The sequence below is a fragment of the Cebus imitator genome, unplaced genomic scaffold, assembly GCF_001604975.1.
Source record: "Cebus imitator isolate Cc_AM_T3 unplaced genomic scaffold, Cebus_imitator-1.0 Scaffold49, whole genome shotgun sequence".
In the NCBI taxonomy this organism is placed as follows: Eukaryota; Metazoa; Chordata; class Mammalia; order Primates; family Cebidae; genus Cebus; species Cebus imitator.
In genome coordinates, this window is record NW_016107364.1 from 650,341 (window position 1) to 664,429 (window position 14,089).

At 33.2% G+C, this 14,089-nt stretch overlaps 1 protein-coding gene across 5 annotated transcripts in view; it reads left to right on the top strand.

Annotated features, from left to right (window-relative positions):
- CCDC102B (coiled-coil domain containing 102B) overlaps positions 1-14,089 on the top strand; it is a 388,839-nt gene that overhangs the window by 92,228 nt on the left and 282,522 nt on the right. The window contains exon 2 of one of the 5 annotated variants that reach the window (XM_017527509.2): positions 2,464-2,505. The exons of the other annotated variants lie outside the window; for them this stretch is intronic. The gene's annotated coding sequence lies outside the window, so the exon portion shown is untranslated. The remainder of the gene's footprint in view (positions 1-2,463; positions 2,506-14,089) is intronic. 5 annotated transcript variants of the gene reach the window in all.

A 14,089-nucleotide genomic window follows, 5' to 3' on the forward strand; every position in this document is an offset into this window, starting at 1 on the left:
GGGGTTTCACCATGTTGACCAGGATGGTCTCGATCTCTTGACCTCGTGATCCACCCGCCTCGGCCTCCCAAAGTGCTGGGATTACAGGCTTGAGCCACCGCGCCCGGCTGAAACATTTCTTTTGATTTACTAAACATTTCTAAAAACAGGGCAATAAATGATAAGGTGAATGTCATATTACAGAAGCTACTTTCTTAATGTTTAGAAATGATATCAATAAGAATATCTGTGTTTTAAAAAATGTAAATAGTCCCAGAAGTGTTTTAAGTATGAATAATAGCAATGAGCATGTTTCCTAGCATATTCCATCTGCAATGAAAACAAGCTGAAAAGAAAAAAAAATCCAATGTATTTATATTTAAAGGACAAACATGAACTTCAATAAGGAAAATGAATACTCCAGAAATATTAGAATAGATTTTTTTCTTCCAATACACACCTATTTCACTGGTAAAGTTTTTGATCCACTAGTATTTGCCAGCAAAAATTATTTTCAATGCAAGACTGTCTTGCATTGTAACCTAAGGAGTTCTTTATTATTCCGCATTAAAGCAGGATATTATAATATTTCTTGTAAGTTTATATAATCATACACCAATAAGCATGCTTTTTTTATTTGCTGGTTCTGAAGTTTTAAATTATTAAAAGCTAAATTTTCTTTGAGCACAGTTCTAAAGTAGTACAAGTAACTGATCACTTTCAAATCATTCTCTCACTTTTTCCTTTGTTTCTTTGATTTACACACATACATACACAGAGACAACAAATATATTTTCATCTTCAATAAATCTGAGAATTTCATATTGATGGAATAAGATTCACTTGTTATGGCCAAATGGACATACATTAACTGCACATATATGCATTGGGGCAATTGTAAACTGCATTTTAATCGAATTATAGTATTGGTTCTCTCTAGATTCCTTCGTCGAATGTCTTCTATGTCCTAGTCACTGTGAAGACAAAGACAAATAAGATACAAGTTATTTCCTAAGAAGTTTATAGACTGATATGGAAACATATATATTAAAATTATTATTTAATGCCATAGATACCAAATAAAGTGATTAACCAGGGCATGGGAACACAGATGAAAATGGAACAAACTGACCAGGAAGTATGGTATAGACTAATCATTTCTCTCATACTTTCACCTTCATTTACACACACACTCACACACACACTGAAATCTCTTGATTTTCAAATAGTTTTGCACCCACTTTTTTCCATCTTTCTATATATATAAGATCTATGTGTTTTTTTTAAAACTCTAGATTGTGCGCTTCATGTACTGTAACGGTAAGCTAAGAGTTGATGACAGGGCTAGGGGAGAACTGCAGAGCAGCTTGCCTCTGTATGGAGTCTGTAAAATGTGCATTTTATTTGGACAGCAACCAAGGAAAAATCAGTTTGAGTTCTTTATTTCAATGTATCAATTCATTTTCCCCATAGCTTTAGATAATTTGGAAGAAGGATTGCTCACATTCCCGTATTTCATTGTTTGTTTTATCTTTAAGTGTTTTGCTTTCCAAATTTTATCAATCCTAATTTCATTGTAGCAGATTTTTTATTGTCCAAAGGAGAAGTAGAAAATAGAATAAATTGTTCAAAGAATTGATTTTTGTGATAATACCCTCTACCTCCGCTGAAGATTTGGTATTAGTAATCAGAAAAGTGTGAACATTGGTTTTAGACTCTGTATTTCGACTTCAGCCACAAATTCATTATGTATACAAAGGGAATTTCATAAAGTAATAATGATTATTTATTGAACATCTACATTGTGCCTAGGGTATCTTGATGTGCAATAAATGCTATGATTTATTGTTGGAATAACAATAAATCACTCCAATTTATGGTTTAAACTGAGTCTGGGTAAAGTTAATTTCCCCAAGATCTCATACCTGTTCAAAAGTTAAATGAAGTCACTTTTCACTATAGTCTCTTCTTCTTACTTCCTTTTCCCTTTTTAAGAGAACAAAAAGTCTTGCAGAAAATTTCTCTTAAAAAGCTATTGACTATTTTAAAATCAGTAATAATGTCTAAAAGCAGCATTAAATAAGGTAATGATCAGTTTGTCTGCCATAGTGTATAATAAAACAGGAAACAAAATGTTTTCATAGTCCAGCTAACTTCTGCTATGACTTACACAGCATACTCTTGTGTGCTCCATTGTTTTACGTTGTGAGAGAAAGAAAACAGTGAGTTGTGTTCAAGCCAGAGGAGTCCCGAGGTGGTCAGACTAAAAGTTATGCTATTTTCCATTATTTTTTTTCACTATTATGAAAATCCACTGTTATAAAATGTTACATGCATTTTTATATTTTGTTCAATTTATTGTTACTTTTATAAAACACTTGATTCACATGATTACATATGCCTGAGAATTCTTTAGTATGTATTAGTAATAGTACATATTATTTGAAAGCATAAAATAAATTTGAATATGGGTTTGTTTTCTAGATTTTATACAACAGAACTCAGTGGGACACTTGGGAGTCTGAGGTAAGATTTTTATGTTGCCAAAGAGTGTTCAAAATTTAAAAGTAAATTTGGCTTTCATAAACATAACGAACAAAAGGAACTCAACATCTGAATTTAGCCTTCTTCCAAAATATGCTGTCATTTTTGCATTTTCCATTTTAACATTTAGACAGCAAAATAATTATCTTGGTTCTGTTTTTATGTGTCTCAACTTTTTGCAAATGGAAATATATTCAAAGAAGATGAAGGAAGTGGTTGGGCTTTTTCTATAAGTTCAATTATCTTTGTGTTATTGCTCACTATTCTGAAGCAGGCCCAGAGAATCTTGTTAGTTATCTATTTAGATTGAACATTTTTATAAATGCAAAAAAGATAACTGTGAATGAAGATGTTGTTAAGCAAATGTTCACAGTCATGTGTGTGGGTGTGTAGTGGTAAACACAGGAAAACTGATTACTTGGTCATGAGACTTGCTAAAGGCTTTCCAGATCATCTGCTCATGAGAATGACTCATGCCTCATTCTTATTAAGAGAAGGGATATCTAATGATGAAATTCTGCTTATCTAAACATACCTGTTTTAATGAATGTTAATTTTATTAGACAAGGAAATACAGATAATTTAATTTGGGTGGTCAGATAATTAAAGGATGAATCTACTATTATTTTGAATATGTTCCTTGTAGTAAAGAGACATGACTAGAAGAAAAGCTAAAATTTTCATTATATATGTTATATATACACATTTCATTACTTTTTTATATTTTAAGTCCATTCAAAATCTCCATATTAAACTAAATTATTTTACAACAACAAATTGAGACTCATTGATTTGTGCAAAGTATTTTCTTTTGAAGGAACATGTCTCCCTTCCAACATAGCTGATTGATCTACAACTTGCTGAGAACTGTGAATTACAGGCACTTTGCTGCCTCTGTGGTCTGTTAGCACTTCCAGGGGAGAACACATTACTATATTGTGTGAATATTCTGTTTATCATGTCTATTCTCCTGCTTAATCTGAAAGCTACTTGACAGCTAGAAATCTGGAAAGATGTAGTATTTGTAAGGATACTGTTTAACAATCGGCTGCTTTCTGATTATTTAAATGAGATTAAAGTTAATAAATTTAAACATGTGCAGCTCAATGAATTTTTAAAAAAAATACACCCATGTAGCCAATACCCATATCAAGTAATGGAATGTTGCTGGCGTTCTGGAAGCCTCCTTCATGCCTTCTTACTGTCTTTACCACTCCAACTAAAGGTAAACACTATTCTGAATTTGCATGAGTAGCTTTTCCTTTTTTGAACTTGTTATAATTGGGATTATGCAGTATGCATTATTTTGTGCCAGTTTCTTTTACTTTGCATTTTGTTTGTGAGATTCCTCCATCTGTAGCAATAGTTCATCTATTTTTATTGTTACATAGTAACTATGGTAAAATTTATGCATCTATTTTTAGTTTATAGACAAAGATACATTCAGTTTAGAGCAATTAGGAATAATGTTGCTATGACAATTCTTATGAGTTGTGGGTTTCCATTGCAGTTTTAATTTGCACTTCCTTGGTAACAAATAATATAAGAACTATCCATGTGATTATTGCCTATATGCGTATTTTCTTTCATGAAGTACATCTTTACGTTTTAGCATGTTTTTTAAAAATCATATGATTGACTTCTTCTCATCAGTTTGTGACTTTACGAGTCCTCCATGGATAGATGTACGTGTAATGCATTCTTCCATGCTATTATTTGCCTTTGCATTCTGTTGATGATGTCTTTCTTCTCATGAACAGAAATTCATAGGTTTAATAAAGTTCTCTTTATAAATATTTTTACTTTATGGTTAATGCTTGATATCTTGTTAGAAAAATCTTTGTTAACTGCAATATCATGAATGATTTTTCTTATGTGATTTCCAGGATCCTTATTGTTTTGTTTTACACTTTTAGAGAGCCCTGTATTGGAAAGTGATTTTTTTATAATCGGTGATGTAGCTGTTAGTTCCATATGGACATGATTGAGCTAGTACCTTTTGTTGAAAAAGGGAAAAATAATTTCACATAATGGATTGCCATAAATTAGGTCCACAGAGATGTGGATCCATGTTAGGACTCTGAATTTTCTTTCATTTGTTTATTTGTCTTTCTTTGAGCCAGTGACTCATTGTCCTAATTTCTGTAGCTTTCTATCATATTCATATCCAATAATATAATTCTCTAAATTTGCTCTTTTTTAAAAAAAGTTTTGGCTTTCTTTGACTTTTTCTATTTTCAAATTGATGTTTGTATCAACTTCTCAACTTCCAGAAAATAAACTTTGTGAAGTTTTGACTGGAATTATTGAAATACATAGATTGATTTGGGCATAAATGTTATCCTCACAATTTTAAGCTTTCTAGTCCATAAACAGACATAATATATTCCTTCTCTTATTTATATATTCTTTAGTTTCTCTTATGAGTGTATTGTCGTTTATAGGATGTAAGCTTATCTATCTTCTATCTCTAGCTACCTAATGCATATTATGCTAAAATAGAATTGTATTCATTATTAAAATTTGATATTTGATGTCTAAATGTTTGTTTCTAAAATGTAGAAATACACATAATTGTGTATATTGACTTTAGCTTAGTAACTACTAAAATCACTTACTAGTTTTAATAGTTTGCAATTCTTGTTTTGAATTTCTACTTACACAATCATATTGTACAAAAGTTTTATTTTATTTTCACTTCTATTTAGATTTATTTCCTTTCCTCAACATACTAAAGGCTAGACCTCTCATTTTATATAATGCTGAACAGTAGTGGCATTAGGAGACACCTCCTTTTCATACTATTTTCAGGCGAAAGCTATCAATAATTCAAAATTGAAGATGAATACTTTAGGTTTTCTGCAGTAAACTGTTATCATATCCAGTACATTCCCTTCTATTTTTAGCTGGTTATTTTTTTCAAATTGTAAACTGGTGGTGAATTTTATCAAATGCATTTTATTCATGTATTGGGGTGTTTCCACTTTACTTTGTAATATGGTTTATTAAGTGAATCACAATGATTGGTAATCAAATGATAAACCAAAGTTGTATTTCTGAAGCATATTCAACATCGTGATGTATTAATTGTTTTAAACACCAGATTTCTCTTGCTAGCATTTCTGTTAGGGCTTTTATGTTAGTTTGAGAAATTTGCCATTAAGTCCTGGTAAGGGCTTGGTATCAAGGTTTTATTGACGTCATAAAATAAGTTGGCATGCGTTAACTCTTTTTTTCTTATCTGAAAAAGTTTGTGAAAATTGATATCATTTCTTCCTTGGAAAGAAAACTTCTTCTTTCTGAATTCTTCATAAATAATCTTTGCTAGATTCTTTTATTTTAAATATCTCTCATTCATTCATGTTTTAATTTTTTCATTCATACAATAAATATTTACTTAATGTTCACTCTAACAGACATTGTGCTAGCCCTGCAGATGGAAAGGTGAGCCACACTAGCACAGATATTACCCGCATTGAGCTCACAGTGCAGCTGGTGTGGAAGATAGAGTAATCAAATAATTTAAAAGCATGGACCAAACTCTGTTAAACATGTATGCAGTATGGATACTAGTGCTTAGAGATCACAGCAGGGACACCTAACCTAAGACATGATTATGAAGCTAATCATGATTATGAAGACATGATTATGAACCTTCCTAAGGTTCCTTAGGAAGCTAATAGTCAGAAATAGATAGACTACCTCATTTCCTTTTTCTTATTTGAACTTATATCTAATTCATGTGGTTAGAATGTTCTAAATAAGGATAATTGGCTTCCCAGTGTGGTTCATTTTCTATGTTATGTAAAGGATGTCCCAAAGTACTGGAGTTTGGTGATACAAAAGCAAATTTATGTCCTTCACACTATACAAAGATTTGGCACAAATACTACTTTCAGAAAAGAAAAACACTAAAAATAAATTAGCCTCACTGGTCCTTAATAGCAATACCTAAAAATAAATACTTGCTGCTTGTCTTAAATTTAGTGCAATCATTTATTCTCATCATTTTCTACTTTCTGGCAAAATATGCAACTTGCATTTTCCAGGATGCTATATTTTATAAACTTTACAAAATTAGTTAATTTTATAAATATAACATCTTTATTAATATTTTACAGTTTGGAGGCACTGTACAATCTCTTTCCCCATTATTTAATTAGGCTCAAATACAGTATTTAAATGACACGGAGAGAAAACAAATTTTGAGGCCTCAAAATTCTTGTCTGTAATGAAAAATGCAGAGTTTCGTCCTGTCTGGAAAGTTAGCTCATGCACTGCAAAACCATGCCAAATACAGGCAGAAGAATAATAAACCCAGTATGTTACAAAGTTCTTTCTTTTCCTTCTTTTCTCCTTCTTCTTTCTTCCTTCCAATTGAATGTATATATATATAATATATATATATGTATTTTATATATTATATCTATATTATATATCTATATATAATATAGATATATATATGTTTTCTAGGGAGAAAATCACTAGGAGTTCATTAGTAACTGAAACAATTTCCTTTCCATTTTAAAATATATAATAACATTTTGAGTAAGCTATATATGCACCATTTAATATAATTGTTAATATAATTGTAGAGAAAAATAAAATAAAATATCCCCAAATAATTTTAAAACTCCCCTAGGAAACAGCCAAGTGTTTTAATGTCACAGGTGTTTCAAGATTTGTATTCTTCTATTTGGGATATGATGAGTTTAAAGGATTTACTAAATGTGCTAGGTCAAATATCGCTTTGTTCTAGAAGCTTGTAAAATTATAAATTGGAATACTTTCAAAAAATTATGAAAACTGTATTTTCTGATAATTGAGTTTTTTTAATTGTTTAAACTGAAATATTGACTGGGCCTGGTGGCTCACTCCTGTAATCCCTGCACTTTGGGAGGCCAAGGCCGGTGGATGATGAGGTCAGGGGTTCAAGATGAGTAGTGAAACCCTATCTCTACTAAAATTACAAAAACTAGCTGGGCATGGTGGCATGAGGCTGTAGTCCCAGCTACTTAGGAGACTGTGGCAGAAGAATCACTTGAACCTGGAAGGAGGAGGTTGCAGTGAGCTGAGATCACACCATTGCACTCCAGCCTGGGCAACAGAGGGAGACTCCATCTAAAAAAAAAAAAAAAAAAAAACATATAAAAAAAAAAAAAAAAAAAAAACCTGAAGTATTGTAGACACAAATAAATGTTTAGCACATCAATTAGGTGTTTTAATTTGAAATTGGGGCCTTTAAAAACTGTAATGATTTGATATTATTATTTTTCGTTTTTAAATTTCAACGTCTATTTTTAGATACACAGGGTACATGTGCAGGTTTGTTACATGGGTATATTGCACCCAGGTAGAGACTGTAGTACCTAGTAGGTAGTTTTTCAACTCACCTCCTCCAGTAGTCCACAATGGACTATTGTTTCCATTTTTATGTCCGTGCATGCTCAATGTTTAGCTCCCACTTAAAAGTGAAAACATGTGGTATTTGGTTTTCTATTCTTGCATTAATTAGCTTATGATTATGGCCTCCAGCTCCATCCATGTTGCTGCAAAGGACAATATTTCATTCTTTCTATGGCTGTGTAGTATTTTACAGTATATATGTGAGGCAGGAGAATAGCGTCTGGAGACAGGGAGCCGAAGGCCAACCCAAGGCTGACTTCTTGGAATTGAACCAAAAAGAAAACCCCACCTCTTCATGCCCAAATGAGAAGGAACCAGAGGCCCCTCCTTCTACAACCTCCCTCCACTCCCCTATAACACAAATGCGAAACACCTCTTATTGGTCAGGGTCCAAACCTTCACTTCAGCCTTTGATTGGTTGCAGGATAAGGCTTCCTTTTAGCCTCTGATTGATTGTGGGCCAAACCTTCACTTCAGCCTCTGATTAGTCATGGGCCAATCCTTCATTTGCATAGGTTGCAACCAATTAGAAGCCTCTAAAGGCTACCTATGGGTGTTACTAAATTCTTTTAGCTTAATAAAAACTTTATGAATCATAGCAATAGGGGCTCTTGAGCCGCTTGCTCAAGCCCACTTTCTCTCTGTAATGTTTTTGTTTGCTTCAATAAATCTGTGCTTTCATTGCTTTGTTGTTTTGATGTTTTGTTTGTGCATTTTGTTTAATTCTTTGTTCAGTGTTCCAAGAACCCGGACAACTTGCAGTCAAGACTTTCCATCCAGTAACTTATGTACCACATTTCTTTATCCAATCCTCCATTGATGGGTACGCAGGTGGATTCCATGTCTTTCCTATTGTGAAAAGCAGCGATGAGCATATGACTACATGTGTTTTCTTGGCTTCATGATCTATCTTCCTTTGGGTGTAAACCCAGTAATGGGATTGATTGTCATGTGAATGTTAACTCTGTTTTAAGTTCTTTAGAAAATTTCTGAACTGCATTGCATGGTGGGTGAGCTAATTTACTCTCCCGGCAACAATGTATAAGCATTCCGTTTAGTATGCAGTCTCACCAGCATCTGTTGTTTTGGGGACTTTTAGTATTGGCCATTCTGACTAGTATGGGATTGTGGTTTTGATTTGCATTTCACTGACAGTTAGTGATAGTGATCATTTTTTCACGTTTGGTGGCTTCTTGTGTGTCTTCTTTGTGAGTGCTTGTTCATGTCCTTTGCCCAATTTTTAATGGGGTAATTTGTTTTCTGCTTTTTGATTTAAGTTACCTAGCATTCTGGATATTAGACCTTTCCTGGAAGTATAGTTTGAATGTTTTTTGTTTTTTTTTTTTTTTTTCAATTCTGCAGGCTATTTACTCTGTTGATTGGTTTTTTGCTGTGCAGAAACTCTTTAATTTAATTAGGTCCTGCTTGTCAGTTTTAGAGTTTTTCTTTTGCAATTGCTTTGGGAGACTTAGCCAAAAATTATTTGCCAAGGCTGATGTCAAGAAGGGCATTTTCTACATTTTCTTTTTGAAATTTTATAGTTTGAGGTCTTACATTTAAACCTTTAATCCATCTTGAGCTATTATTATGTATAGCAAAAAGTGAGGGTCCAGTTTCATTCTCTGCATATGGCTAGCCAGTTATCCGAGCAACATGTATTGCATGAGGATTCCTTTTCCCATTGCTTGTTTTTGCTGGCTTTTTCACAGATCGGATGGTTGTAGGTGTGTGGCTATATTTCTGAGTTTTCTATTCTGAGCCTTTTGGCAAAGTCTTTAGGGTTTTCTAAGTATAGCATCATATTGTTAGTGAAGAGAGACAGTTGACTTCTTTTTCAATTTGGATGCCTTTTATTTCTTTGTCTTGCCTGACTCTTCTGGCCAGGACTTCCAGTACTATGTTTAACAGGAGTAGTGAGAGTGGGAATCCTTGTCTTATTCCAGTTCTCAAGGACAGTGTTTCCAGATAAAAACTGTGATTTTTAATTACATTCCTAAAATACATTTCATTGGATAAAATATAGCCAGAAAAATAAAATGTTGAAATGTGCACAATTGTTATTTGAATAGTACAGAATAACCAGACTGACATGATATTATAAGTATTTAGAAATGTTTTCTGTTAAGCCAAAGTCTTGGTGAAATTACAATTTTAAAAATTATGTGTAATAATAACAATGCCTAAAATAGATCTTTGCTGATCTGAAAAATTTCTTTATCTATCTTACGTATACACACTGTCACACACTTACGTGTGCACTCCATAAATAAAAAATAGAAAGGCATAGAGAGGTAAATACATATGTACCTCTTGGATTCTGATAAGAAGGAAATAGATTAATATATGTGAAATACTCAGGAAAATGCCTGATAATTTCTTTTTCTTTCTCTTTTATCTTTCATTCTCTCTTGCTCTCCACAATTTTCATTTCATTGTTAAATGCCAAACAGTTCAGTTTATCTGTTATTTGATTTACAGAAGTTATTCTTATATGAAGGTAAATTTTATAAAATATAGCATTTGAGAGGCATTAAAATAATTTATTCTCATAGTAATGAAACTGACTTTGTTGAAACTGAAGTACTTAAAGATTTTAATGCCACTTTATGTGCTCAAAGTAAGCACTACTGAACTTAAGGTCCTATTTGAATAGAAAGCTTTTCTGATGCTATTACATTTGACATTCAAAAAATGGGAAAGGAAAAACTAAATAATGTTGACAGTTTCTTTTTTCTGAAGTAAAACAATATTTGCATTTTATGTTTAAAAGTGTTTTACATTAAATAAGGACAGGCATGATAGTACACATCTGTAATCCCAGCACTTTGGGAGGCCAAGGCGGGCAGATTACTTGTAGCCGGGATTTAGCAACCAGCCTGGCCAACATAGTGAAGCCCCATCTCTACCAAAAATATAAAAATTAGCCAGGCATGGTGGTGTGTGCCTGTAGCCCCAGCTACTCAGGAGGCTGAAGGAGGAGAATCACTTGAACCAGGGAGGAGGAAGTTGCAGTGAGCTGAGATCACACCACTGCATTCCAGCCTAAGCAACAGAGCTAGACACAACAAAACAAAACAATTCAGTAGTTATTAAAACATTATGATATAAAAATGAACATGTTTATCTTTGCATGCCTCTCAGATGAAAATCATGCAATGAATTAAATGCAATAATTCTGCTTGTAGCAAAATACAAATATTTCGTACTTACAGGTAGTCATGTGCTCTTGAAAAGCACTTTAGGAAAATGAATCCGTTCAGTGTTCTCATTTTCTAATTTTAAGTTGTTAAAGGCACTGTTTAATGTCAATTTGTATTTACTATGACCTCTTCAGAGGGTTAATATATACTAATGTAAACCTATAATATTTCTCTCTTGTTCATTTTCTTATTTCCCAAATATCAAGAGAGTAAAATGCATTTTTCTGACTATTCACATTCTTTGAAAAGACTGCAGTCTTTAAGTTCTTTTGAAGTAAGCTGTAAACAGACATTTCTCTGCTGTCAGACTAATTTTAAAATGTTAAAGGAGTGATTAATATATGGAAGCTGTCTGTAGATGCTAATGCTTTACTTGGATTTTAATTAAATATAAGAAGCAAAATAAAACCAGAAAAGATAGTTTTGTAAATTTATTCTGTCACTCTGATTACATATCTCATTTTCATGGTTTGTAATGGCTTTTGTCCTCTTTGGGTTGATTACATGTGTTTTCTATAAACTAATGTCATGAGTAGCTAGTCCTTGATGTGATGGTCCTGAAAAAGACAAATCAATTTTATCATATGTCAACATATCTAATTTAAACAATATTCTGTGATGCTTGTTACATTTATTCCCTTGACTATACCATATCTTTAGTACCATGGGCCTTTTCCATGTTAAGATCATCTGAAGGTACATTATAAAATGTATTTACCCATAATTATATGATTGGCATTTGAATTGAGATTACTGTTCCTTATTCCCTCATTTTATGTTATTTAATGTTTTCAATGATCCCAGCTTTAATTGGTAAATTTTGAAATTTTATTTCTTAAATACCTACACTTTTGTATGAGGAATTATGATGTATGGCAATATTAGTTGATGATTTGAGGAAGTGATTTTATCTATTCATTTAATTATTTTAGTTTCAGAGGTAGATGTACAGGTTTGTTATATAGGTAAACTCGTGCTTGGGGGTTTGGTGTACAGATTATTTCATCACCCATGTACTAAGCATAGTACCTAATAGTTTTTCGGTTTTTCTTTTTGTAGAAATCTAAGTAGTCACTTATTTATTTATTTAATATATATTTTTCTTGTACCTTATGTCGTGGGGTACATGTGCAGATCATGCAGGATTGTTGCATAGGTACACACATGGCAATGTGGTTTGCTGTCTCCATCCCCCCGTCACCTATGTCTGGCATTTCTCCCCATGTTACCCCTCTCTACCCTCCCTACCCCCCACTGTCCCTCCCCTAGTCTCCCACAACAGACCCCAGTGTGTGATACTTCCCTCCCTGTGTCTATGTGTTCTCACTGTTCAATACCACCTATGAGTGAGAACATGTGGTGTTTGATTTTCTGTTCTTCTGTCAGTTTGCTGAGAATGATGGTTTCCAGATTCATCCATGTCCTTACAAAGGACATGAACTCGCTGTTTTTTATGGCTTCATGGTATTCTATGGTGTATACATGCCAAATTTTCCTTGTCCAGTATATCATCAGTGGGTATTTGGGTTGGTTCCAGGTCTTTGCTATTGTAAACAGTGCTGCAATGAACATACATGTGCATGTGTCTTTATCATAGAATGATGTGTAATCCTTTGGATATATACACAGTAATGGGTTTGCTGGGTCAAATGGAATTTCTATTTCTAGGTCCTTGAGGAATTGCCACACTGTCTTCCACAATGGTTGAACTAATTTACACTCCCACCAACAGTGTAAAAGTGTTCCTATTTCTCCACATTCTCTCCAGCATCTGTTGTCTCCAGATTTTTTAATGATCGCCATTCTAACTGGCGTGAGATTGTATCTCAATGTGGTTTTGATTTGCATTTTGTTTTTTTCTTAACCTCTCCCTCCTCCCACTCCTTACCCTCTAATTGTCCCCAGTGTCTGTTGTTCCTCTCTTTCTGTCCATGTGTTCTTATTATTTAGTTTCCACTTATTAGTGAGAGCATGCGATATTTTTCTTTTTCTGTTCCTGTGTTAGTTTGTCAAGGATAATGACCTTAAATTCCATCTATGTTTCTGCAAATTAAATTTCACAACTTAACTTGGAATATTCTATAGAAAGAAAATATAAAGAATACATGCTACCTGAATTTTACAGTTAGGGTAAATATACTAGGACAAATTTACCTTATTACAATTTTCCCACTTTGTTTTCTAGAGTTCTGGTTCCAGCCACTGTAGAGCATGGTAGAATAGAAATAGCCCCTCCCCCCATCTCATCACTAAGTTCAGTTCTATTTAAATTTTTTTTTCAATTGTAACTTTTATTTTAGGTTTGGGGGTACATATGAAGCTTTGTTACCTAGTAAGTGTGTCACGGGGTTTGTTGTACAGATTATTTATCATCTAAGTATTAAGCCTACTATTCAATAACTATTTTTTCTGCTCCTCTCCCTCCTCCACTCTCTACCCTCCATCCTCAAATAGATTCCAGTGTCTGTTGTTCCCTTCTTTGTGTCCATGAGTTCTCATTATTAAGCTCCCGCTTATAAATGAGAACATGCAACATTTGGTTTTCTGTTCCTGGATTAGTTTGCTAAGGATAATAGCCTCTAGCTCCATCCATATTCCCACAAAGGACATGATTTCATTCTTTTTTATGGCTGCATAGTATTCCATGGTGTATATGTACCATATTTTCTTAATTCAGTCTGTCACTGATGGGCATTTAGGTTGATTCCATGTCTTTGCTATTGTGAATAGTGCTGTTGTGAACATACATTTGCATGTGTTTTTATGGTAGAATGATTTGTATTCTACCATGTAGAATATATGAGTTTATACCCAGTAGTGGGATTGCTGTGTTGAATGGTAGTTCTGTTTTTAGTTCTTTGACGAATCACCACATGCCAAAAGCAATTGCAACAAAAGTAAAAATTGACAAATGAGACCAAATTAAACTAAAGAGCTTCCGCACAGCAAAAGAAGCTATC